This window comes from Podarcis muralis, chromosome 16 (assembly GCF_964188315.1).
Source record: "Podarcis muralis chromosome 16, rPodMur119.hap1.1, whole genome shotgun sequence".
NCBI classification, from domain to species: domain Eukaryota; kingdom Metazoa; phylum Chordata; class Lepidosauria; order Squamata; family Lacertidae; genus Podarcis; species Podarcis muralis.
The window spans coordinates 36865495-36890999 of NC_135670.1; the positions used below are offsets into that span (position 1 = coordinate 36865495).

The 25505-nt window shown below is 47.4% G+C and overlaps 1 protein-coding gene across 2 annotated transcripts in view; it reads right to left on the minus strand.

The window, feature by feature from the left end:
• TMEM132B (transmembrane protein 132B) overlaps nucleotides 1–25505 on the minus strand; it is a 383755-nt gene that overhangs the window by 85298 nt on the left and 272952 nt on the right. The window lies entirely within an intron of this gene.

The window sequence follows — 25505 nt, forward strand, 5'->3', positions numbered from 1 at the left end:
CAGAATCGAAGAATTGTAGAGTTAGAAGGTATACCAAAGGTGATTTAGTCCAACCACCTGTGATGTAGGAATCACAGCTGAAGAATCCCTGACAGACAGCCATCCCATCTCTGTTTAGAAACATCCACCACCTTCCAAGGCAGTCTGTTCCAGTGTCAAACAGCTCTTAAGAGTAAAAAAAGTTCTTCCTAATGTTTCGTTGGAATCTCCTTTCTTTTGATCTGAATCCATTGGTTCGTGTCTTACCCTCTAGCCCAACTTAGTAATGTTCATTAATTATAATGGGTCTACTTTGAGTAAAACTTAACAGAACACCACTCCTTGTGCTTATTATGTTTTTATACATGTTGAAAGCCACTCAGAGTGGTTGGGACAACCCAGCCAATGGGGGAGATATCGAGGAGGAGGAGGAGCAGGAGCAGGAGGAGGAGGAAAGAGTCGGGGGACTTACTTTTATTTACCTTCATTAATGAACCTGCTTATCATTAAGAGGCCATACAAGCATTTTTCTATATTATTTATTTATTAAATTTCTATACCAGCTTTTCTTCCAAGGAGCTGAAGGTGGAGCGCATGGTTCTCCTTCTCCCCATTTCATCCTCACAACAACCCTGTGAGGTAGGTAAGGCTAAGAGGCAGTGATTGGTCCAAGGACAGCCAGGGAGCTTCATGGCTGAGCAGAGATTCGAACCCTGCTCTCCCAGGTTACAGTCTGACACTCTAACCACTGTACTACGCTGGCTCGCTTGGTGTCCTCCAGATGTTGTTGGACTACAACTCCTTTCATTCACTGGCTGGCTGCCTTGAACCAGCCCCTACCTGCCCAACTTCTCACCTAGAGCCAGTCAGGGGGTGCCTCCGCCTGTGATTGGTTCCCTTCATGGGCAACTTTCTCAGGACTTTGTAACAATGCTGGGAAGAGCCGGAGGCCAAGGTGAGCAGACCAAGAGGTAGCACAACTCTTACTATGATTCCATATGATGCATTCTATCCACAGAAGCTTGAATTTTCTACGCACGCATCTCTCTGGCCAGGTAAGCAAGAAGCTTTATCAGGGTTCAATGACACATTCCAGCAAGACAAAGAGCAACCAATGGGCTGAAAGGGGTGTGGCCTGGGAGACAAAGCAGCCTGGCAAGAATCCAGGCCTGAGATTCCCCACTCATGCCACCAACGGCAACCCACCCTGAAGGGCAACCCCAAAATCAACAGAAGCAGAAGTCAGGGTGAGCAACAGCATCTTACCACCCCACATGTGAGGCTGCCTTGCCAGTTTCCTGCACCCGCCATCTGCTCATTCTTTTGATGTGAAAATATTCCGCTTTCCAGAGAGGCAATTTGGAGGCATCTGACTTGGTGCTGCTAACCCCCTCCCCATTTGCTGTGCCACCCTTCAACAGGTATTCCAATGACAAATTTATTACAGCCCATTATTCCGTGCTTTGCACACAACCCGGTCCTGCTGCCGAAATTTATTACAGCATTTATGGTATTAATTATACAAGTTTCAGCACCACCTGTCAGAGGGCATTCTAAGTCTCCTAAAAAATAATAATAACAAAAAAAACACAAGAAGCATGCCTTTTGTTTACGTGCAGCCATGGTGAAAAGTGGCACGCATCGCAATTATTTATCTTCCAGCGCACAACCCATCAAGTTTGACAAGTGGCAGGAAGGAGGGTGGAATTTTGCCAAGCATGCTTCTTTCCCAAATGCGTTGCCTCGGTTTGCAAACCTGCTCCTGCTCCTCGTTCTCCTGAACTAAGGGTGAGGGACTTATTTCAGTCCGAGGGCCACATTTCATTCCAGGCAACCATCCAAGGGCCACATGCCTGTGGTGGGTGAGGCCAGAGGGAAAGGTGAGCAGAGAAACAAATGCAAGTTTTATCGTGGTACAGAAGGATGGTTTCCACCAATAATAACACATGCTTCTATGAAAGAGTTAAAATCATAGAATCACAGATCTGGCAAGGGAACCCAAGGGTCATCTAATCCAACCTCAACTACATCATCAGATGGCCATCTAACCTCTGCTTAGAAACCTCCAAGGAAGGAGAGTCCACCATCTCTTGTGGGAGTGTGTTAAACTGTCAAACAGCTCTTACTGTCAGAAAGATCATCTTGATGTTTAGTCAGAATCTCATTTCTTGTAACTTGAAAGCCAAGGTGGTTCTGCTTCCCTTTGGACCACATCAGCGAGGCCAAGATGGAGGTCCTGTCCTCTGGGCAGCCCAGGACCTCCATACACACTGCCCAGGCTTGTGGTCTGGAGAGATCCTTTTGGTGCTGCTAACACAGCAAAAGCAACATGAGAGGGATCAGGGAAGAAATTTGATTTGGTTCGCATTTAAAGGCGAGCCTCCCTAATTTGCACATTCTGAAACAATACAAAAGCTGGAAGACATCCATCCTTGGAAATTGGCACTTCTACGGATTTTGCATTGCAGTTCTCCAGCCATATAAGCCAAGTAACAAACACATATCCAAAAGTACTTTATGCATGAAGGGAAATTGTATTGCATTAGAGAAGTTTGCTTTGCAAGGATGTTTTTGTTCAGTGGGGGAAACTGCATGCAATAATTTGTATATTGGGATAAATCACACTATTTTATTTTTATTTTTATTTTTGAACTACTTTCCATAAGGTATCCCAAAGCAATTAATAATATAGATGTTGATGGTGGCCTATGTCATTCTCTAAACACACTCAGGTTATCCCCACAACAACCCTGTGAGGTAGGTTAGGCTGAGGCACAATGAGTATCCTGAGGTTTCCCAGTGAATTGCACACCTGAGTGTAGAACATGAGTCCGGTAATCTTAACCATGAAGTGGTACTGGCTTAAAAGAAAGACATTAAATATTAATTTAACAAATGAATTCAATAACTAAATCATCAGTATTGAACTGCCATCCCTTGCCTACCCCACAGATAGGTTGCCCCAATGTGAGTCAAGGGCATCTGACCCACTTCAGTCCTCCAGGCCCAGTTCTGGGCTGAGAGACTGGGCAATTCATGCACATGCAAGTCTGCACCTGAGCAGGTTTTATGCAGAAGTGCTTCCACTTGCTATCTCTCTTCCAAACCTGGGGTTGACAATTAACTCACACTAATGAGGCTTACACACTGCAGCTCCTGGAAGAATGGCAAAAAGGGCAAGATTGTCAAAAAAAAAAAAAAGAACACTCTCGTCTCCATTACATTCCTGACAGATTTAATTAACAAAAATGTTGCGATAGCTGAAATTTCTTCCCTGTTTTACAAATAATGCCCTTTTGATGAGGGCTTCAGTTCGAATTACTGCCCTCTCAAGCGGCGCCACACAACCAGAATGCTAAGCTGATTGGCAATAAAACTACAGTAAGTGGTCCAAAGGGAGGAAAGAGAAATATTATAAACACAATGGAAGCCAATTGTTGGCTAATCGTTAAGGAGGACAAGTTTATGCGTCATTCCATGAGTTTTCTCCTTTGGGTGGGCCTTGGCATTCAGGGATTTGGCTAGAACTCTCATTTTTAAAGAAGAAGATATTCAGAATGCAAGCGGGGGGGGGGGGTGGCGTGCCAAGATGCTCTGCCACAACAAGAAGTCCCCACACCCAAAAATCTAGCAAATGAGGGAGAAGACTTCTTCCCTAGCTGCCCAGACCTAAAATGTATGCAAGCAATGGCATTTGCAGATATTTTCCAGATTGTTTATTAAAGCCTGAAACTTAAATGTATTTATTTATTACATTTATTCTTAGGTTTCCAAGGGGTTGCTTGAGAGCAAGCAGGCAAATACCTCCCTGCTCGGCTGTGAAGCCTTGCTTTTGATGCAAAAGAAACTTTATCTGTCCAGAGCGCCACTCTCCCGTGGTTGGCTCATTCACTGGCAGAGTCCGTGAGTGGGCGGGGCTTAAACTTTCCCCAGCAAAGTAATTTCTTGATGCCCAGTCTGCGCCTCCCCTCTCAGCGCGAAACCTTACTGCACAAGGAGGGCATGGGTAACAGTGGACCTCTCCCCTCCCTGCTTTGCCCAGCAAGGTGTCCTGGCAACGCCTCGCCTCCTCCGAACCCTGCAGCTCCTCTCCACTGTAGTTGGTTACTCTCCCCCACCGAGGAGGAGCTGCTTTCCACGATCTTTGGGGGCTCTCTGTAATCCATCCGGCTTTTCCTCTCTCCCTCCTGAACCGATGGCAGTTCCCTGACATTTATATATCACCTTTTCCTCCAAGTATCTCAAGGTGGTGTACATGGTTCTCCCTGTCCTCATTTAAATCCCCACAACAACCCTGCGAGGTGGGTTAGGCAAAGAGACAGTGACTTGTCCAAGATCACTCTGTGTGCTTCATGGGCAAGCGGGGATCTGAAGTCGAGTCTCCCAGGTCCTAGTCTGACACACTCTAACCACCTCACCACACTGAGTTATTCTGGTACAGTGGGAAACTGTGGCAACCCATCCGTTCCCCAATTTTGTGTCACTTTTATTTCCCCTGATCCTGTTCACTGGGTTTGTTTCCCTTGGGAAATGATGCACCGATGCAATTCCTGGCTTCTTTCTCTGGCCTCAGGTACATGCACAGGTGATTCCAGACAATCAGGAATCACCAGTTGAACTTTATGGCATCGTGCTGCTATACAGCCAATCAGGAATTCAGTGATGATGTTAGGGACTGACCTATCTGCATGGGTAGGCAAACTAAGGCCTGGGGGCCGGATCCGGCCAATCGCCTTCTAAATCCGGCCCGCAGACAGTCTGGGAATCAGCATGTTTTTACATGAGTAGAACGTGTCCTTTTTATATAAAATGCATCTCTGGGTTATTTGTGGGGCATAGGAATTCATTCAATTTTTTTCAGGCAGCCCTGTTCAGGGAAGTTTTTAATGTGTGATATTTTAGTGTATTTTTGGTTTCTATGGAAGCCGCCCAGAGTGGCTGGGGAAATCCAGCCAGATGGGCGGGGTACAAATAATAAATTATTATTATTATTATTATTAGTCTAGCCCACCACAAGGTCTGAGGGACAGTGGACCAGCCCCCTGCTGAAAAAGTTTGCTGACCCCTGATCTAGAGAGACAGATATGCAGTTTTACTTTGCAAGTCAGAACTCACTACAGCAAATCACCCAGAGATTCACGAGTAGATGTGAATCTACCCTCCCCCCCCACACACACACACATTACACAGCACCAGGTATTCTAATGGTACTGTAATAAGTAATAAGTAACAACAGTAACATGTCTTTGCCGTTTCATTTGTGATGGCTTGTTCCCCCATTTGTGTTGCCACTTAACGCTGCCATCCTGGAGACTGACCTGCACATGTGCAGTGGAGGATGAACCACTAGGGCCAAGGGGACACGGCCCCACCAACCTCAGCCCCCTAACCACCAACATGCCTTCATACAATCAGTTTCCTTCTCCTTAGCCTCAGTGTTGCCCTTAGCAGGGAGGAGGATGGAAACGAAACAAGAATTGCTTGACTCTGCCTATCATTGGCTCAAGCTCTACCTGCTGTTAGGTCTCCCTGACCTTTGACCCACTGGTTCCAGAGGGCACCAGTCACTACTGCAATACTCAGATGCACACCTAGAGAATACTTGGCTTGACAGTAGTACTTGTGAAATGCATCTAGTGAGCTTAGTAGACCACAAGTCAAGCATGAGTCAACAGTATGATGCAGCAGCAGAAAAAAGGCTAACACTGAAGTATAGTGTCCAGATCAAGGGAAGCAATAGTACTACTCTATTCTACACCTGGAGTCCTGTGTCCAATTCTGGGCACCACAATTTAAGAAGGGTGTGGACAAGCTGGAATGTATGCAGAGGAGGGCAAGCAGGATGATAAAGGGTCTGGAAACTAAGCCTTACGAGGAACGGTTGAAGGAGCTGGGTATGTTTAGCTAGCCTGGAAAAGAGGAGACTGAAAAGAGATAGGATAAACTGAGAGGAGATATATTAAGGGCTGTCACGTGGAAGAGGAAGCATGCTTGTTTTCTCCTGTTCTGGAGGGTAAGACTTGAGGCAATGGCTTCAAGTTACAAGAAAGGAGATTCCAACTAAACAGTAAGAGTTGTTCGGCAGTGGAACAGACTCCCATGAGAGGTGGTGGACTCTCCTTCCTTGGACGTTTTAAAGCAGAGGTTAAATGGTCAAGTCATGGATGCTTTAGCTGAGAGTCCTGCATTGCAGGGGGTTGGACTAGACGACCCTTAGGACCCCTTCCAGCTCTAAGATTCTATTCTTCTATTCTTCTATGACCAAGATGATCAAGGGTCTGGAAACCGAGCCTTATGAGGAATGGCTGAGGGAGCTAGGTATGTTTAGCTTGAAAAAGAGGAGACTGGGAGATGCAACAATAGGGCAGGAACCTTTCTACATATGTGGTGGGAATGCAAAGAGATAGTGGGATTCTGGGAAAATATCTATAATGAACTGAAAAAGATGTTTAGATTTTCATTTGGGGGAAAACCAGAATCCTTTCTCCTAGGTATCATGTCACAGGAAATAAAAAGAATGGTCAGACCAATATTTATGTATGCAACTACGGTGGCAAGGTTATTGATTGCCAAAAATTGGGAAAGCAGCAGCGTCCCAACTAAAACAGACTGGTTATCTAAAATGATGGAATACTTCCATCTTGCCAAACTAACAGGGAGGATAAGAGGAGATATGGTACAAAAAGTGAATAAGGATGGGCTATCTTTAAGGAATACATCAAAATTTATGTGGAAAAAGTAGAATTTCTGACAGATATTGAGTGAATCTAGAAAATGATTAGAGTGAAAGGAGAGTAAAGTTAAGACAGAAGAAGAGATTAAAGAAATATTGAAATGCGTTTAAGCTAGTTGAAAAAATAGAGTAGCGTAACAAGAACGGCTGGAAGCCAAGTCACTTGGTGGGTGTCTGTGTGGGGTAGGTGTGTAGGTATGTTGATATGTATAGTATAGGTAGGTATTATATAGAGTAATGTAGGTATGTTTTATGTTATGAAAATAAAGTAGTGTGTTGTGTACGTGTATTATGTAAATGTATATGTATGTGTTTTATATGTTAATAAATTAAAATTAAAAAAGAAAATAAAAGAAAAAGAGGAGACTGGGTGGAAATATGATAGCTTTTTGAAGGGCTATCACATTGAAAAGAGAACAAGCTTGTTCTTTTGCTGTTCCAGAAGGTAGGACCTGAACCAATGGATTGAAATGACAAGAAAGTAGATTCTGAATAAACATTAGGAAGAGCTTTCTGATGGTAAGGTCTGTTTGAGAGTGGAATGGGCTATCTTGGAAGCTGGTGGGTTGTCCTTTGTTAAAGGTAAAGGTAAAGGTACCCCTGCCCGTACGGGCCAGTCTTGACAGACTCTGGGGTTGTGCGCCCATCTCACTCAAGAGGCCGGGGGCCAGCGCTGTCCGCAGACACTTCCGGGTCACATGGCCAGCGTGACATCGCTGCTCTGGCGAGCCAGAGCCGCACACGGAAACGCCGTTTACCTTCCCGCCAGTAAGTGGTCCCTATTTATCTACTTGCACCCGGGGGTGCTTTCGAACTGCTAGGTTGGCAGGCGCTGGGACCGAGCAACGGGAGCGCACCCCGCCACGGGGATTCGAACCACCGACCTTTCGATCGGCAAGCCCTAGGCGCTGAGGCTTTTACCCACAGCGCCACCCGTGTCCCTGTCCTTTGTTAGAGGCTTCTAAATAGAGGTTGGGTGGCCATCTGCAATTGATTCCTTAGCTGTGATTCCTGCATTGCAGGAGATTGGACTAGATAACTCTTCCAACTGCACAATGATACATGTGTGAACCCAACTTTCAGGTGCACTTCTGTCCAAGGCGCTCCTTCCACTGCCTTGTAAACAAGTCGCCTGAGCTCCCTGCTCCCATCAAGAGCCAAAAAAGGAAAGCTGTACATTTGGAATGAGGAGTATGACAGCAGAGTGCCAGCTTTGCGGAGACAAAGATGCCACGGGGCTCCATCGCTCCAGCATCCCATTGCCCTCCCTGCTAATTTCTCTCTAAAGACATGGGAAGCATGGATGGAAGGGCGTCATTAGCCTGCTTGGCGATGAGTAACAGCTTTTTACTTGGGAGATCTTCTTGCTGTGAAATTAGTGTCACAGATAAGTGGTTGCTCTGCGGCAGAGATGGAAACGTCTGCATTTCTGATCTTCATACACAACATGCCCCCCACACACATCCCAGCACTTTGGCTAGGAAATTTACACAGATAGCACAGCCAGATGTCATGGGCTCACAAAGGCACTGTGAAATACAACCTGCCCAGCGGTACAGCTATTATAAGTGCCAATTTTTATTGCACTTTATGGAAACCTTGGCTTCCCTCCTTCCAATTTTCTGTGTTCAGTTTGCACATGGCTCCAAAGTCGTGCATTTTTATCCTGATACACTATACCAAGGGTGGTCCAGACACCAAATATGGCCAGACCTCTCTATAGGGCCCCCAGGACTGCGCTCGGGCAAAACCGGCTACTCAGACACATCCCCTCTCCCCATTCCGAAATCCTTACCAGCCCTATTCTGAATCCTCTTTGTGTGTGTTTTGCTTGGCTGGAAGGTTTCCTTGAATGCTGATGATCCCTCTTGCTGGCCTGGGTGTAGGGTGGAGAGGGGTGTGTGAGAGTTTGTAACTGTCCTGGCTCCCACCCTAAAACACTCACACAAAGGCTCTCTTTTGCAGGTTAGAAACAGACCTTTATTCAGGCTCAGGACAGGCTCAGCAACACAAACCATGCTCAGGAGTCATGACTCAGGAGTTCAGGAGCAGAGAAAGGAGTTCAGAGCTGGACAAAAGCAACTAAGATGTCCCAAGAAGTTTCCATACCCCACCCACCAAGCTTTTAAAGGTGAGGTGTGGCATTCCCACTCGTAAGACTCTCTCGCCTTGTGAAAATTTTGGGACTTTAAACATGCACTCCTTGGGGGAGCGGTCTGTTCCCATCTTAAAAGGTGGCACCTGGTTCTAGGCAACAAGGCTGCACCCTGTTGTTCAGGCTCCTCTTCAGTCACTGCTGCCTTTGGTTCTCCCTCCAAACTCAGTTCCAAACTCTCCAAAGCTTTTACTGAGGGTATCCACTTGGCAGGAAAGGAGGGTGGGGTGGGGAGAGAACAGACATCCCTGCTCCTTCTCCCCAAGAGATGGAAGTCAAGGTGGAAAGCAAAGGTTCCTCTCACTCCACCAACTCTGGTTCCCACCATTCAGGTGGGGAAAATGCATTGTTTCACCCACTTTTGCATTTGGCCCCACACACAGCCAGGGACCCTGAAATATACTCGAGTGTTGATTTCATGGTAAACAGTGAGTGAGCACTTTCCCCCCAAAACCTCTGGCTACATATACATTATTTACACAATGGATCCCTTGTGATTGGCTGATTCAACTCCCCTCCTGGAGCCTGATTGGATTGTTCCTGCAGGCCAATCAGCTTGCTGATTCACTTCCTTCCGGAGCTTGATTGGGCTGCTCCTGCACTTTCTCCTGGAGCTGCTGATTCACCTCCTCCTGGAGCCGGATTGGGCGGCTCCTGCAGACCCAGGTTTGCTTCCAACTGAAGAGTGGGAAAAAAATGCTTAACCACCACCGCAACAGCTACTACTACTTCATGGCAAAGGTGGCATTCAAACTGGGTAATTCCTGATTCACAGCCTGGTCCTGTTGAGATGGTGTTGAGAGAATATTGGCTTGGAACTCCAGCGAGCATGTTGCCAGCCCAATTGTTTGCTGACAGTAGAAAACACACCCACACCCCCTTTCACACATTACAAAACTCCGGCGGGGGAGGGGCAGGGGCACTGAGCGAGATGACAGGATGAGTGACCCAAGCCGGCCAAAAAATGGCACGGAAAATCCATCCTTTGTTGATCAGGCAACACAGTACAGTTCTGCCAAAACAAGCCCTGATGGATGCGCGCTGGCTGATTTCTCAAGCACTTTATAAATATTAATGGCAATGATAGAGCCTCTCAAAATTTGTCATGTCACATCGCTCTTAGAAAAACGCTCCGAGTGCAACTTCGATCAGGTGGTGGTTGTTTTTCCCACCAAACAATTGCAAACTCTACTTTGTAAGGTTACCCTCGCCCAAGATTCTCCCCCCCCCCCCGCACCCCAAAAGAAAAGAAATGCAAGGTATGGGGTGGACATATGCTAGCTTTTCATAAATGTAAAGATAGAACCACCAGGGCTGGCTCTACCATGAGCTTTGCTGAGCCATTGGCTCGGGTGGCAAATCAGAAAGGGCAGCAGACAGAGACCTAAGAGCAGAAGAGGCTGGTCACTAGGGCAAGGTGGGTACCCTGACGTGGTTGGCTGGTTGGAGGATAGAGAGGGGCCATAGAAACTAACCCATATTACAAAGGTAACATTTACATTTGTTTTTCAGGTGCCCACCAAATGTATAAAGGCCCTCAAGCTGGAAAAGGTGCCCCACCCTGATTTAACAGAATGCCAGTACTGCCAATCAACAAAAGTTTAAAAGGTGCCATACTACAGTGGCTTACCAATATAAACTTCTTCTTGTGCTACAGAATTTGCCAAGACAAATACACATGGGTTGAGAAATATGAACTTCAAGGGCTCGTAATGGTTGCTTCAAATAGAAGGTGAGCATTATAAAGGTAAAGGTAAAGGTACCCCTGCCCGTACAGGCCAGTCTTGACAGACTCTAGGGTTGTGCGCCCATCTCACTTAAGAGGCCGGGGGCCAGCGCTGTCCGGAGACACTTCCGGGTCACGTGGCCAGTGTGACAAAGCTGCATCTGGCGAGCCAGCGCAGCACACGGAAACGCTGTTTACCTTCCCGCCAGTAAGCGGTCCCTATTTATCTACTTGCACCCGGGGGTGCTTTCGAACTGCTAGGTTGGCAGGCGCTGGGACCGAGCAACGGGAGCGCACCCCACCGCGGGGATTCGAACCGCCGACCTTTCGATCGGCAAGTTCTAGGCACTGAGGCTTTTACCCACAGCGCCACCCGCGTCCCCGTGCATTATAAACTCTGCTTTAAATGCCTAGGAAACTGACAAGTTGCTTCTTTCCCAGCTGGTGGATGGATGGTCCTCCCATCTGGAAAGGGGAGGTTGCACAGAGCAGGGATGGAGATCCTGTTGTCCTCCAGATGTTGCTGGACTGCAACTTGAATCATCCCTGACCCTATGCCATGCGGGCCGAAACTGATGATAGCTGGAGTCCGATTAAGATCTGGAGCACCACAGGTTCCCAGCTTCTGCATCTATCTGTCTGATGGGAGTGGTATCTACCCCCCAGCTGTCAATCATCTGACATCACAATGGCATCAGGTGAAAGGTGCTTTGAAGTCCCAAAGTCAGGACTGCAAAGCACCTTGAAAGGCATCACTAAAATGAAGGGTTTTCCTTCACTTTAGCAGACAATCTCAGTGCGCGCGCACACTAATCCTGAATCAGGAATGGGTTTGCATCAAAAGCCCTGCTCAGACAGTGGGGTAGGGGGACTTTGTCTTAGCAGGAAATATCAATGCAACCCACACCCTAACTCCTGAACTGAGGGAAATGGTCTCATGGGCCAACTTGGATCCCCTTGGCAGGCCAGGTTTGGCCCATAGCCCAGAGGTTCCCCACCCCTGATGCAGCTCTATAGTTCAAAACATCTCTGGCATCTCTTGCAGGAGTAGGCTTCAGGATTCTTGAACTGTGGGCACGGAACAAGGCTCACATTCCTATAGGAGTTGCCCCTGCTTCTAAAACTGAGGCTTGCATTCTGATTCCCCAATACGCCTCGAGTTGGCAGTACCTGAAAGTGCTTTGTCCAATCCTGTCCAAATATGCTTAAAGTGATGCACTCAGCAATTTCCTCCTCTCAAGCTTGAGTTAAAGGACTCAGTGCTTTTTAAAGGCCATTTTTCCTGGGTGTTCCTTGTCAGCATTTCAGCCATCAGGCAACTGGGGACACCATTATTCAATCCCCCATTTAAAAGAAACCTTATTGGAATACACACACACAGACACACACACCTGTGGTTCTAAGTGATTCACAACATTAGTCAACTGTTAATCAATGGAAAGGTTGTTCTCTTAGGGTGAAAGCATGATTTTTAAAGGCAGAGATTAAATGTGGCCACATATACAAAAAGAAAGAAAAAATAGCACATGAACACACATCAATCTCAGGGGCTGACTAGGTTGGTGAGATACTGATGGATAGCTTTTGAGAAACACTTTAAAGATGATGACAGACTGAAAATTACAGTCCTATTGTCATACAAGGAAGAATTGTGGAGAGGAAGGGATGGAATCCCACCATGCGCTGCAGTTTAAGAACAAAGTACTTTCAATTCTCCTGATAAAGCAAAGGTGGGAAATCTGTGGCCCTTCAAATGCTGCTAGACTCCAACTCCCACCATCCCTGATCACTGATCCTGCCATCTGGGCTGCTGGGAGTTGGAGTCCAACATCACCTGGAGGACCACAGGTTCTACACCCCAAGAAAGCAGGTGATCAGCTGGACCATGGGCTGGATTGGTTCCCCTAGGGGATTTTTCTCGTAAGATAAAGGTGAGAAACTGGTGGCCATCCAGATGTTTGCTGGATTCCAACTGCCATCACCCCTGACAATTGCCTCTGTTGGCTGGGGCTGATGGGATTCGGAGTCCAGCATCACATTGAGGACCACAGCTTCCACTTCCCTGAGAAAGGGGATGGTCAGCTGGAACATAAACCAATGGGAATTAGAGTCCAGCAACACCAACCTCTCCCCACCACCACCACCTTCCCCCCATCTCGCCACGGAGTGCCCTTACCTGCTGCCCACCACCACACACACACACGTCTGTGTGCATGCACATACACAAACACATACCCCCCACACAAACATGTTCTTCCCAAAGTGATGCCAGAGGAACAGGTGAGGGCAGCATCTTTTGGTTCCACATTATTTTGGTTCCCAGGCGAGTGCAGCGCCAGCTTCTGGAAGTACATTGGCAGCCATGGCAGAGGCAGCAGAGGCAGTGGCCGCAGCAGTAGAGGCCCCAGTGGAGGCAGAGGAGATGGACGTGGAGGCAGATAGAGCCGAAATGGGACACCCGTGATTGGCATCAGAAGCCTGGGTGTCTTCTGTAAATCTTTGAGGGTGTCCCACTCAAAGCAGGGCAGTTGCGTGATATGGCGTATGTTGTCATCTGTCTGTCTCAGGAGACAATAGAGGAGTGTACCTTGGCGGGTGAAGTCAAACGGTTGGAAGGTTACAGTACCTGCTGTGACTGTAGAGACCAATATGGGAGAGACGTGTTTTGTTGCAGCCGGGGCAGATGAAGGTGTCTGGCTGTGCTGCTGCAGGTGCCAAGGAAGGTGGTGGCCTCTCCTTCATTTGAATTTTTTAAGCAGAAACCAGATGGCCAACCTATTAGGGATGCCAAAGCAGCAGATTCCCTATATTGGCTAGGGATTGGACCAGATGCCCTTTGAGGTCCCATCCAAACCTATGGTTCTAGTTCGGATACATTTCCACCAAGTTCAGCTAGCCTTCCCAATCACCACCACGGCCACCTTACCCCTGAAGTTAAAAAAAAAGGAAGAAGATTTTCCGCCTTTAACATTCCGCACTTGAAAACGCTCCATGTGTGCCGGAAACTCTGACAACTCACTAATCTGTCCTGAACACATCTTGTTTGGCAATTATATGGTAATGAACCCTTTCTCCTCGGTTCTTTCCATTCCTGAATGATTCATGCTCTGCTTTTCGGTTCTAAAAGCACCGTTTTGAAGCTTTCCCTCAAATTCCACAATAATGTATCTGTTAAGCCAGGAAAAAAAAACTTGTGGAGATTTGCAGCTTTTCGAGTTCACCTAACAATCCCCACCCCCACCCCAACACAGCAGTTCCCTGTGTGAGTTGTTTGGGATTGATTTAACAACTTCAAAACAAAAAAAGTACGCAAACAGTGCCTACTAGCATAGGAGACAGATTATCATTGTAGTCAATGGGATAATTGCTAGGCCACAAAATTAGGATTCCCATTGGAATTGATCACACCCAAGGCCACACGCTAAAGGATATACAGGAAGCACTTCAAGCATGAAATGATGGGTGATTGTGTGCATTCCGTGGCTGGCGGCTAACATGCTGTTGTTAACACTTCGGTGGCTAACTTTATTGTTCTGGTTGTTCCGTTGAGTTCCTTGTTAGGACTCAAAGTTACAAAAGGCCTTGAACCAGTGGATAGTGTTGTGCCAAGAACTCCTCCCACATTTATTTATCCTCTTACCATTCTCCATTAATTACTAGGGGGTGGGGGGGTGGAACTGAATTCTAGAATTATCAAAAGGGAGAGAGAATTTTAGAGAAATTTCCCAGGATCAGGTGCAGCGTTTTGTTGTGGTGTTTTTGCTTCCTTTCAAGCTGGCCAAGTTTCCTCCCTTTCATTCCACAAATTATCACTGGTGGACTGCACTCTGCACACCTCCCTCAGCCTGCACTTTCTGAAAAACCTCCTGACAGCCTCTCCTGGGCTTACATGCAAGCGCAGAATTAACTAATTTAAAAGGTAAAGGTACCCCTGCCCGTTCGGGCCAGTCTTGCCAGACTCTAGGGTTGTGCGATCATCTCACTCTATAGGTCGGGAGCCAGCGCTGTCCGCAGACACTTCCGGGTCACGTGGCCAGCGTGACAAGCTGCATCTGGTGAGCCAGCGCAGCACACGGAACGCCGTTTACCTTTCCGCTGGTAAGCGGTCCCTATTTATCTACTTGCACCCGGGGGTGCTTTAGAACTGCTAGGTTGGCAGGCGCTGGGACCGAACGACGGGAGCGCACCCCGCCCCGGGGATTCAAACCACCGACCATGCAATCAGCAAGTCCTAGGCGCTGAGGTTTTACCCACAGCGCCACCCACGTCCTTAACTAATTTAGGAGCAGCAAAATAAGCAGGGCCCAGAATCTCTCCGACCTTGTTCGAATCTCACTGCCTTGTTGTGGCGAAGGGGCTTGAATAAGGAGCTATGAGCTATGGCATGCAGGGCCACCCAAGAAGGACAGGTCATAAGCCGAGAATTTAGACTAAATGTGATCCACCTGGAGAAATACGACTAAGACGACTAAACAACAAACAGAATCTTTCTGAAGCAAGGTCAAGAAGCAAACACGAGAATGTTCACTGACCAGCTAGGTAGGCAGGGATTCAAAAATCAGGGAGCTGGTGCAAAAGAATCAGTCTGCATTCTGTGCCTGGAAAAAAAGGCTCTGAAACCTGAGACCCACCTAGAGGACTGTTACGTATGGAGCTGATCCAGAATGCAGCAGTCTGATTGGTCCACAGGAGCCACCCAATCCAGCTCCGGGTGGAAGTGAATCAGCGACCTAATTGGCCTGATTGGGGGGGCTCAGTTAAGCCCCCACCCCGCTTAATCGATTACATGACACAGTGCTTGCACACCACCTGATTGGCAATGCCCATCAACTTTGGGGTTCCCCCAACCCCCTCAAATATTTTATTGGGGGGATGAAGCCCCCTCAGCCCCTAGAAGCTGGCTCCTATGCCTTGGGGAGCTCCAGGTGGCTTTCTGAAGAGGATTCCTCCAGTGGGGGCATGGCACCGGGTATGCAACCTGCTTTCCTGCAAGCTGTTGGTTTTCTTGAAAGCCCTTCTGAAGTTGTGCCTGACTGTTACGAGCACGTTGGTTGTGCTCATTTAGACAGCAAGGGCCATTGGGTGCCAACTGTTTAGGGGACAATTTCCTGGCACAACATCCCAAGCGCCAGATGAAAATGTCAGTTGCCACACGCCCAGGGAACTTTTTTTTTCCTTGGCAGCAAAATGTCTCTCATAATTGATTCTTTTCAACATCTGGTGTGCAGATCAACATGGGCGGCTAACAGTCCAAGAATGGAAGGGCGATTCATTTTCATTGCGACTTAATAAAATAAGCAAGTGAGGCGGGGGATGCGGGGTGTCAGAAACACTTTAAAAAACAGTTATTCCTCCACTCATCTTAACGGGAAAGGGAGCAGTTGGGTGCAGTATGGATTATTACTTAGCCAAAGGACTTGTCTTTCAGCATCACAGGGAAGATAATTAAATGTGTAGATAATAAGCCCAATTTCCAGTCCTAGGAACTCATAAAGGATGCCAGGTTCTCTCTCCCCCATTGATATCCGTGCTCAGAATGTGTCGTCCTATTGCTCGTTTTGTGAATAGAAACCCAGCGGAACAAATGTCTCATTGCATGGGTCAGTGGGCCTGCAGGACACTAACACAGCACTGTTCATAAGGCACTGTTGCACATGCTTTCCCTTTTAACAATCTTGGCACAAACTTCTTTCTGCAGTGCATTCTGGGAAACTAAAGACCCATGCGTCTTGGTGGCTGTCCAACGAGACGCATTTTCCACAATGTGCTCCTTCTGGGGTAGTTTGTCCTTCTTTGGTCCTCACCCTGCACTCAGCTCTCAACTGGCGCTCCTAGAAGTTGTCAGCATGTGACAGTGGCCACACCCTGGGAATGGCTTCGGCTGGGCAACTAAAGCAGGAGAGGGTAGCCGATGGATCTCAAACCCTCAGTGAGTTAAGGGACTTCCCTTGCATGTGAAGACAGGCTTCAATGGGTTGAGCAGAAGAGACCAAGAGTGGGTCCAATGGTCAAAAAGGCAGTTTCTGCATGTGCTGCAGAGAAAGTGAGGGGCAGGTGGAGCTCGTTCACCTGGAAGGTAGTCCATCTAGGAGAAGGAAAACTCTGATCCTTAACCTTCACTGCTTTATGAGATACCTTTGGGAGAAGAAAAGGCTCCGGAGTAAACAATACACTAATCTGGAGTGGAGTCCCAAGGCAGTTGGATGGTGTCTTGTACACCTCCTTCCAGCAACTCCTGCAGCCAAGCTGCTGACAAACATATTGCTCTGCTTTCCTTTGGACCACTTCAGTGAGGCCTAGAGGGGAGTCTTGACATCTGGGCAGCCCAGGACCTCCAGACACATTGCCCAGGCTTGCACCCTGGAGAGGTCAATTCCATGCTGCTAATGCTGCAGTTTGACTTCATCCCCTGAAGCTCACTCCATTGTCTCTCGAGACAGATGGATAAAAGATACCCCTGCCCGTACGGGCCAGACTCTGGGGTTGTGCGCCCATCTCACTCAAGAGGCCGGGGGCCAGCGCTGTCCGGAGACACTTCCGGGTCACGTGGCCAGCGTGACATCGCTGCTCTGGCGAGCCAGAGCCGCACACGGAAACGCCGTTTACCTTCCCGCTAGTAAGCGGTCCCTATTTATCTACTTGCACCCGGGGGTGCTTTCAAACTGCTAGGTTGGCAGGTGCTGGGACCGAACTACGGGAGCGCACCCCGCCACGGGGATTCGAACCACCGACCATGCGATCGGCAAGTCCTAGGCGCTGAGGTTTTACCCACAGCGCCACCCACGTAATTCAGTGGAAGCTGGTCCATAAGGACAAAGCAGGCTCTTCCCCACCAATCTCTGCTGCCTTCTTACTAATGACTAACCGGGGGTTTAGCTTTGCCTGTACCTGGCTTTGGCTCCACCTGCTTTTGGCTCTGACTCTACCTACTGTTGGCCTCCCTGCCTTCCTCCTCACCAGTCCCAGTGGACACTGGTCTCCACTGTATAGGAGCCTGCAAGCTTGCCTTTAAGGCAGAGGCAGCAAACCCAAGACCCTCCTTGCCCCACACTCAAAAACTTCTGTTATTATTTATTTAAACTCTTTGTGGTGCCTCAAAAACATTGCAGATGTTCCAGTTACAGATAGGTAGCCGTGTTGGTCTGCCATAGTCAAAACAAAACAAAAATTCCTTCCAGTAGCACCTTAAAGACCAAATAGGTTAGTTCTTGGTATGAGCTTTCGTGTGCATGCATCTGTATCTGAAGAAGTGTGCATGCACACGAAAGCTCATACCAAGAACTAACTTAGTTGGTCTTTAAGGTGCTACTGGAAGGAATTGCAGATGTTGCCACTGAAGGAGAATCTGGCAATCTCATTCTAAATTTGCTTGATACAAAATCCACGGACCAATAAGGGATGCAGTTCATCCCTCTCCTAAGACAGGTTGCCATTCTTACCAAATCCATTTTGTCATTCCTCAGGTGTTCTGCCTGACGGTGAATAGCAAGAGTCACTTTGAATTTTGCTTGAGGCAAAAGCAGAGCAGTAGACAATTGACTGTAGACCAGGTTACCAGTCCTTCTTGTTTAACAATAGGGACAACAAAAGCTTTCCCTTCCCACCTCCTCCCACCCTGGCCTCCAAATTCCAGGCTCAATTCAAGGTATTACTACAAGCATATAAAGCCCTAAACAGCTTGGGGTCTCCCAAGTAACTAAATGAGTGCCTTTCCCAGCATCCACCATCTCAAACTCTGATCAGCAGGTGAGGCCTTCTTGGTGGTGTCACTAGTGGAAGCTCCCTGGTTTGCATTGATCCATGACAAGGTCTTTTCAGTGGCAGTTCCCCATTTGTGGAATACCCTCGCTGGTGAGGTGTGTCTGCCTCCATCATTATTAACTTTCAGGAGGAATTTGGAAACATTCCTGTTTGCCCAGGCATTTGATAGTTGAAAGACACCGTTTCTGGCAACCCTGAGATCAATGAACGAGAGAATGTTTTAAACTGTTTATAGAAGGCTTTGTTTAAAGAAAAAAAAGGTTTTATTATGGATATATTCGCTGCCCTGAGCTCCTTTGGGAGAAAGAGTGGAATCTAAATTGAAAGAGGAGGAGGGTGGAAAAGAAGAAGAGGGAGGGCGAGAGAGAGGGATGGGGAGATTAGTAACTTATAGTAACTGTGCATTTATATATGAAGGCTGTTCCAGAGTATGGTTCACAGGATGCAACAGGTAAATGGTTCCACCTTCCAAAACATCTGGTTCTACCACCACTCAGCCACTATTTTGTATCTGCTACAATCATATCCTTCCCTGATTTCCCTTTAGATGCTGTACAGAAGAAGGGCTGAGTTTGCAGCTTATGTGTTGAAGACCGGAGGCTAAACGTTACTTGCAAAGGATTAGTGGCCTACGATGTATGTCTTTCAAATGTTGCGATGGAAAGATCCCAAGGGCTTGTAGGCGAGTTTGGTTCCTCAATGCTAGTTGGGGGTGGGGTGGAATTGGTGAAGCAAAGGAGAGTCCTCTTGTAATGGGGGAAAGAGGACAGCAATCTCACCAAGGACAGATGGACAGTCTGAATATTTAAAAGCGATTTAAGGTTCTCCTTGGCCTGTGTGATGGGTGGCTATCAGGGTTCCAAAAAATAAACAAAAATAGACCCAAGAAATCTGTTCACAACTGCTCTACATCACACATGTTTAGCAACACAACTGTGTCATATTCACACTTTACATTTTTAGGTGTCCACACTCTTCTGAAAAGACTCCAGTTTGCAGTCCAGGCTTCTTCTTTAAGTTTATGTTATGTAAGACGCAGCGTTCCCCCCGGCAATAGCAGCAACAGAATAGAACCGGCTGAAACAGTATTACCCATCTTCACCATGAGAATGAAACCCTCAGCGACCCAGATTGTATCCAAGCAACCAGGAACTTTGCCAGTATGATGAACAAGACCTGCTACACATTTCCCCCTTATTCTTTTTGGGAAGACTGTTTTCATAAGAAGGCTAACGCACAGGGGAAACCATTATTGAAAAGAAGAATATTTCTCTTTCTGCTGCTGTTGTCTAGAGTTGGAACAGCCAACTTTTGGAAGAAACACAACCACAATCCTTCTCCTCATTTGACCCTTAACCTTTTACTTCTCAACTTAACCATATTGAGCCTTTATATATAGTATAGCAAATTTATTGACAACTGTCATTGCCCTATGCCTGTGAGAGCAAGTTTCGTAGCTTAACTATATGTTGCACGATGAAGGACTTTCTTCTTTCTGTCCTGAATCTCCCAACATTCAGATTCAGCAGGTTGTGAGAGGCTGGAACAGACCAATATCATGCTAATCTGACTCACCAGAAGACACACACTTATTTAATTCAGCTCTTTATTCAGAACCATGAGGACTAGAATTTACTTCATCTTTGGGAGAAGGTTCATAACACAGGGATGGAGTACATGCTTTGCATGTAAAAGGCCCCATGCTGAATTCCTGGCATCTCCACTAAACACCAAAGCAAAATATAATTTGCTGCATGTGTGGGATGAAGTGGGAGTCGGAATTCAGGCAACATGCAGGACTTGCACATCTCTAGACTGAATGCACTGAACTATGGAATTCTGGGAGGGTACCTGCCAAATCTCTTCTGAGAAAGGATTTCACAGCATGGATCTGCTGGCACTAAATCAGGCATCCCCAAACTCAGACCTCCAGCTGTTTTGGGACTACAACTCCCATCATCCCTAGCTAACAGGACCACTGGTCAGGGATGATGGGAATTGTAGTCCCAAAACAGCTGGAGGGATGAGTTTGGGGATGCCTGTATTAAATGTTCACCTTCTAGTTGAAGGTAGTCTTCTGAAATGCAGAGGACGGGGGGGGGGGGCGGGGGACAACTAGCAGCACTCCTCCAGATGATCCCAGTGGCTGAGCTGGGATTTAAGGGCTCAGGTGGTCCTGAAGGTATCCGGACCCCAAGTTGTTTAGGACTTTGTATAGTAATACAAGAACCTTGAACCTAGCTCAGTAGTAGACGGACAACCCATGTAGGAATAAGGCTGCTAGACATTTTCTAGAGCTTTCAGGGTCTATGAAAGATTACAAAGCCACCCAGAGCTTATCGCGCAAGAGAAGAAGATGTGATGTTCTCCCAATTGCTTTTCTCTCACCCTTCCTCTTGTCCCTTTTGCTGGAGATAAGCTACACTGCACAGAACATGACGTGATTTACAGCTACAAAATAAACTATCCTCATTGTCACCATCTGATATAAGGGGCCAATTTTGAACTCAGTTACTGTGAGCATTTGGCAGATTGCCAGTGGGGGGAGGATCTTGGATTGAAGCCAAAATTAGCCTTACTCAGAGTAGACACATTGAAAATAATGGACATGATGAACTCAGTCCCATTAATTTTAATGGGTTTACTGTAGTCTACCTTAGACCACATTCACACCATACATTTAAAGCATTAAGATACCACTTTAAACAGCCACGGTTTCCCCCAGAGGATTCTGGGAACTGTAGTTTGATTAGGGTGCTGAGAGTTGTTAGGAGATCCCTATAGCCTTCACTGAGCTACAGTTCCCAAATTGGTTTAACAATCAATCCTTCCTCTCAGGGAACTCTGAAAATTGTATCTCTGAGAGGAGGAGGAGGAGGAGGAGGAGGAGGAGGAGGAGGAGGAGGAGGAGGAGGAGGAGGAGAAGAAGAAGAAGAAGAAGAAGAAGAAGAAGAAGAAGAAGAAGAAGAAGAAGAAGAAACAACAACAACAACAACAACAACAACAACAACAACAACAACAACAACATTTTGAATTGTGCTTAGAAACATAATAGGAGCCAATGTAGGTCTTTCAGGACCGGCGTTATGTGGTCTCGGTGGCCACTCCCAGTCACCAGTCTAGCTGCCACATTCTGGATTAATTGTAGTTTCCAAGTCACCTTCAAAGATAGCCCCACATAGAGCACATTGCAGTAGTCCAAGCAGGAGATAAACAGCACATGTACCACTCTGGTGAGACAGTGCCCAGGCAGGTAGGGTCTCAGCCTGAGTACCAGATGGAGCTGATAGACAGAATTGACCTGTGACTCCATGGACAGCTGTGAGTCCAAAATGACCCCCAGGCTGTGCACCTGGTCCTTCAAGGACACAATTGCCCCATTCAGGACCAGGGCATCCCCCATACCTGCCCACCCTCTGTCCCCCCCCCCCAATCCTGCCTTGTCAGGATTCAGTCTCAATTCATTAGCCATCATCCATCCTCCAACCACCTCCAGACCCTCTCATGGGACATTCACCACTGTCACTGGTTCTGATTTAGATGAAAAGAAGAGTGGGGGACATCTCTTAACAATTCCCAGCATCTTCAACAAACTACAGCTCCCAGCGTGGTCATCTGCCTCTGAATGCAAGTTGCTGAGAATCACAATTGGGAAGAGTGCTGGTGCACTCAGGTCCTAATTGCAGGCTTCCAACAGGCACCTGGCTGGCCAGGGTGAGAACAGAGTTCTGGACTGGGGGGCATTTGGTCTGATCCAGCAGCCCTCTTCTTATGTTCTCATGGTGCAGCGATATTCTCTTCCTGCTCTGGTGGGTTGCAGCCCAGGCTCCATGCCTGCTATGCTAACGAACACTCCAGGTTGGCAAACATGAGGAAAGCTATGCAAACACAAGATGTTGCTCCTCTCCAGGGCTGTCTCGCTCAACTTCTCATTGCCTAAGGCTACCGACTCAAGCAGGCTTGTGAGCAGAAGGAACTGAGCCATATCTAGGATGCAGCAATTTGTCAAGAAACACTAGAACTAATTGAGAAGTGAAGCCTTATTCAGGTGTAGCAAATTTCAGGCTTGGGGCCAGTGGCAGCCCCCAGAGTGAATGGGGGCACTACACAGCCAACCTTGGCCTGTTCTCAGCCAGTCCCCATCTGCCGGTCTTCTTGCCTAGCAACTGGTCCAGAGGGTAGTACTGGCTGTCTCCTTCCTTCTTCCTTAGACCCAAAGTTGTCTTCATCAAACTCAACAGGAAGGAGGACAGAGATAAAATTAGTTGACTGTCTGGCATTGGCTTTTGCTCCACCTACTGTTGGCCTCCTGGCCTTCTTCCCTACCATTGCCAATAGGCACCGGTCACCACTGCCGGAGGCTGGATGCAGCCCTCCAAGCCCCTAGTTCTTGAGACCTGCTCCAGCTACACACCCTCTCCCCAGTCCATCCACCCCCCAACTGCATCAGCCTTGCTTTGCACCATCTTTGACTCTATTTGCTTAGCTGGGATGTTTCCTTGAACTTAGATAATGCCTCTCATTTGCCTGAATGGGAACTTTCAGCCTAAACTACCTCTCAAGGTTGTTGTGAGAATGCTAGGGAGAGAGGGAGAGTCATGTATGCCACCCTGAGCTCCTTCAGGAAAAGGAGGGATACTTTATTTGCTAATGAATTAATTAGCTGATGTGGCAAATAAATCCTGTGTGTTATCATTCCTCCCCAAGGACGTGCTCTATGGGGAGCTGGCTTCAGGCACCACACCCATTGGCAGACCAACTCTGCGTTACAAAGATGACTGCAAACATGACATGAAGGCTGGCGACACCAACCCTGCTATGTGGGATGACCACAGTGCCTGGAGACAGGCAGTCAGGTTGTGCATCCATAACAGTGATCAGAGGAGGAATGAATGCTGGGTCTGGGAGAAGCACAGATAGAAGAAATGCCATGGTGCATCTGCAGCAGCACAACTAGATGCCTTCATCTGCCCCAGCTGCAACAAAACATGTCTTTCCTGCGTCGGTGTCTACAGCCACGGCAGGCGCTGCAACCTTCCAGCAGTTTGAATTCACTCCCAGAAGTGCACTCATCTCCATTGTCTCCCAAGACAGATGGATGCCAACAGCAGCAGCAAAATCATTCTTCTTCCTCCCCAATGAGGTCATCCCAATGGTTTCATTGAATTCTGGGGCTGTCTGGCTTTTAAAAGAGATGATCCCAGCTCAAAGATCCTTAACAGAGCTATCGCCATCAGAGGGGTCTATCACAGCATCAGGGCTTACTGGGACTTACTCTGAATTGTAACTGAGCCCAACTCCAACAATGACGCAAGTTCTCTAGCTGTGTCAAGAGGGCCAGAGACATTTTAATAGGAACACTGAAAAATAGCTGTAGATTTTCCGGTTTGGGAGCCCAGAAACTTTGAGCAAAAGCCAACGTCAAAGAGAGAAGCCAGGCTCTCCCATACCATATATTAGCTTGAGATGAGAATGTCTGTGAACATGTGCATTTTGCCCCCTCTTGGCACAAAGAAAATACAAAGCCAGACTCTGCCGCTACCTGACATTAGCTCTGACTCCACCTCCTTTATGGGCTCCCTGCCTTCTACCTTACCAGTCCCAATGGGCATCATAGAATCATAGGGTTCGAAGGGACCATGAGGATCATCTAGTCCAGTGTTTCCCAACCTTGTGCCTCCAGCTGTTTTTGAACTACAACTCCCATCATCCCTGACTAGCAAGACCAGTGGCAAGGGATGATGGGAATTGTAGTCCAAAAACAGCTGGAGGCACAAGGTTGGGAAACACTGATCTAGTCCACCCCCTGCAATGCAGGATCTTTTGCCCAACATGGGGCTCAGACCCATGGCCCTGAGATTAGAAGTCCCATGCCCTACTGACTGAGCTATGACTCATATTAGTGGGTGAACAATCCAAAACTGGGTGAATTCTGCTTCACAGCATCAGTCACCACAACTTGAGTCCGGCCCCCATGAAGAACTGAGATGGGTCTGTCCATCCTTAAAAATAGGGTAAAGGACCCCTGACAGTTAAGTCCAGTCACGAACAACTCTGGGGTTGCGGCGCTAATCTTGCTTTACAGGCCGAGGGAGCCAGCGTTTGTCCGCAGACAGTTTTTCCGGGTCGTGTGGCCAGCATGACTAAGCCGCTTCTGGCAAAACCAGAGCAGCACATGGAAACGCCATTTACCTTCCCGCTGGAGTGGTACCTATTTATCTACTTGCACTTTGACATGCTTTCGAACTGCTAGGTTGGCATGAGCTGGGACTGAGCAACGGGAGCTCACTCCGTCAAGAGAATTCGAACCACTGACCTTCAGATCGGCAAGCCCTAGGCTCAGTGGTTTAGACCACAGCGCCACCTGTGTCCCTCTGCCCATCCTTGCTTCAGAGTAATAAATACCAGGGGAACAAACTGCAGGCACCCTGCTTATGGAAGCATCCAGCTGACTATTCTGGATAACAGGCTGTTGGTCTGATCCCATGGGCTCTTTTTTACATGTACATATGGGACAGGGCCTAAAATGGAAGTCCACTTTGGGTCCACCAAGACCTTTGAAATTACTTCTTTTATTAAAAACACCATAAGACTGTGATGGAAGACTAGCAAATGCAAAGGTCTGGGAAGTGGAGAGAATTCAGGCCTTCCCCACCATTGGTTCACTTTGTTTGGTTTAGATATAAAGTTTCCAGCATGAGCCAGCTAATTAATTTAAATGAAAATGCCACAGCTAATTGTTGCCTATCACCGCTGTGTGGATGCATGGAGATCCCAGTAACACAATGGAAGGCAACAGCTCCAGAGGAGCGATTATCATGTACTGGGCCCATAATCCCCCCAAAAGGGGGGGGGTGTGGAATCACACAATAGACTCTAATGGTTTCCAAGGAGCTGTTACTAAACATCAGGTAAATAAAAAATCTTATTGAAACGTAGTTTATGCATTGAGACCTTTCTACTGCAGATGCAAATTAGCAGATCCAGTTGCCTTGAACAAACATTAAGGATTCATAAGGCTGAACCCAAAGACTGCTGCTTTTCAGAAGCATTTTTGGTTTTGTCTGTCAAAACCCCCGCAATCTTTTCAACCAACCACAGGAACACCGCCAAAAACGTCACTTTTTCACACCATTTTCTTTTCGCCTTTC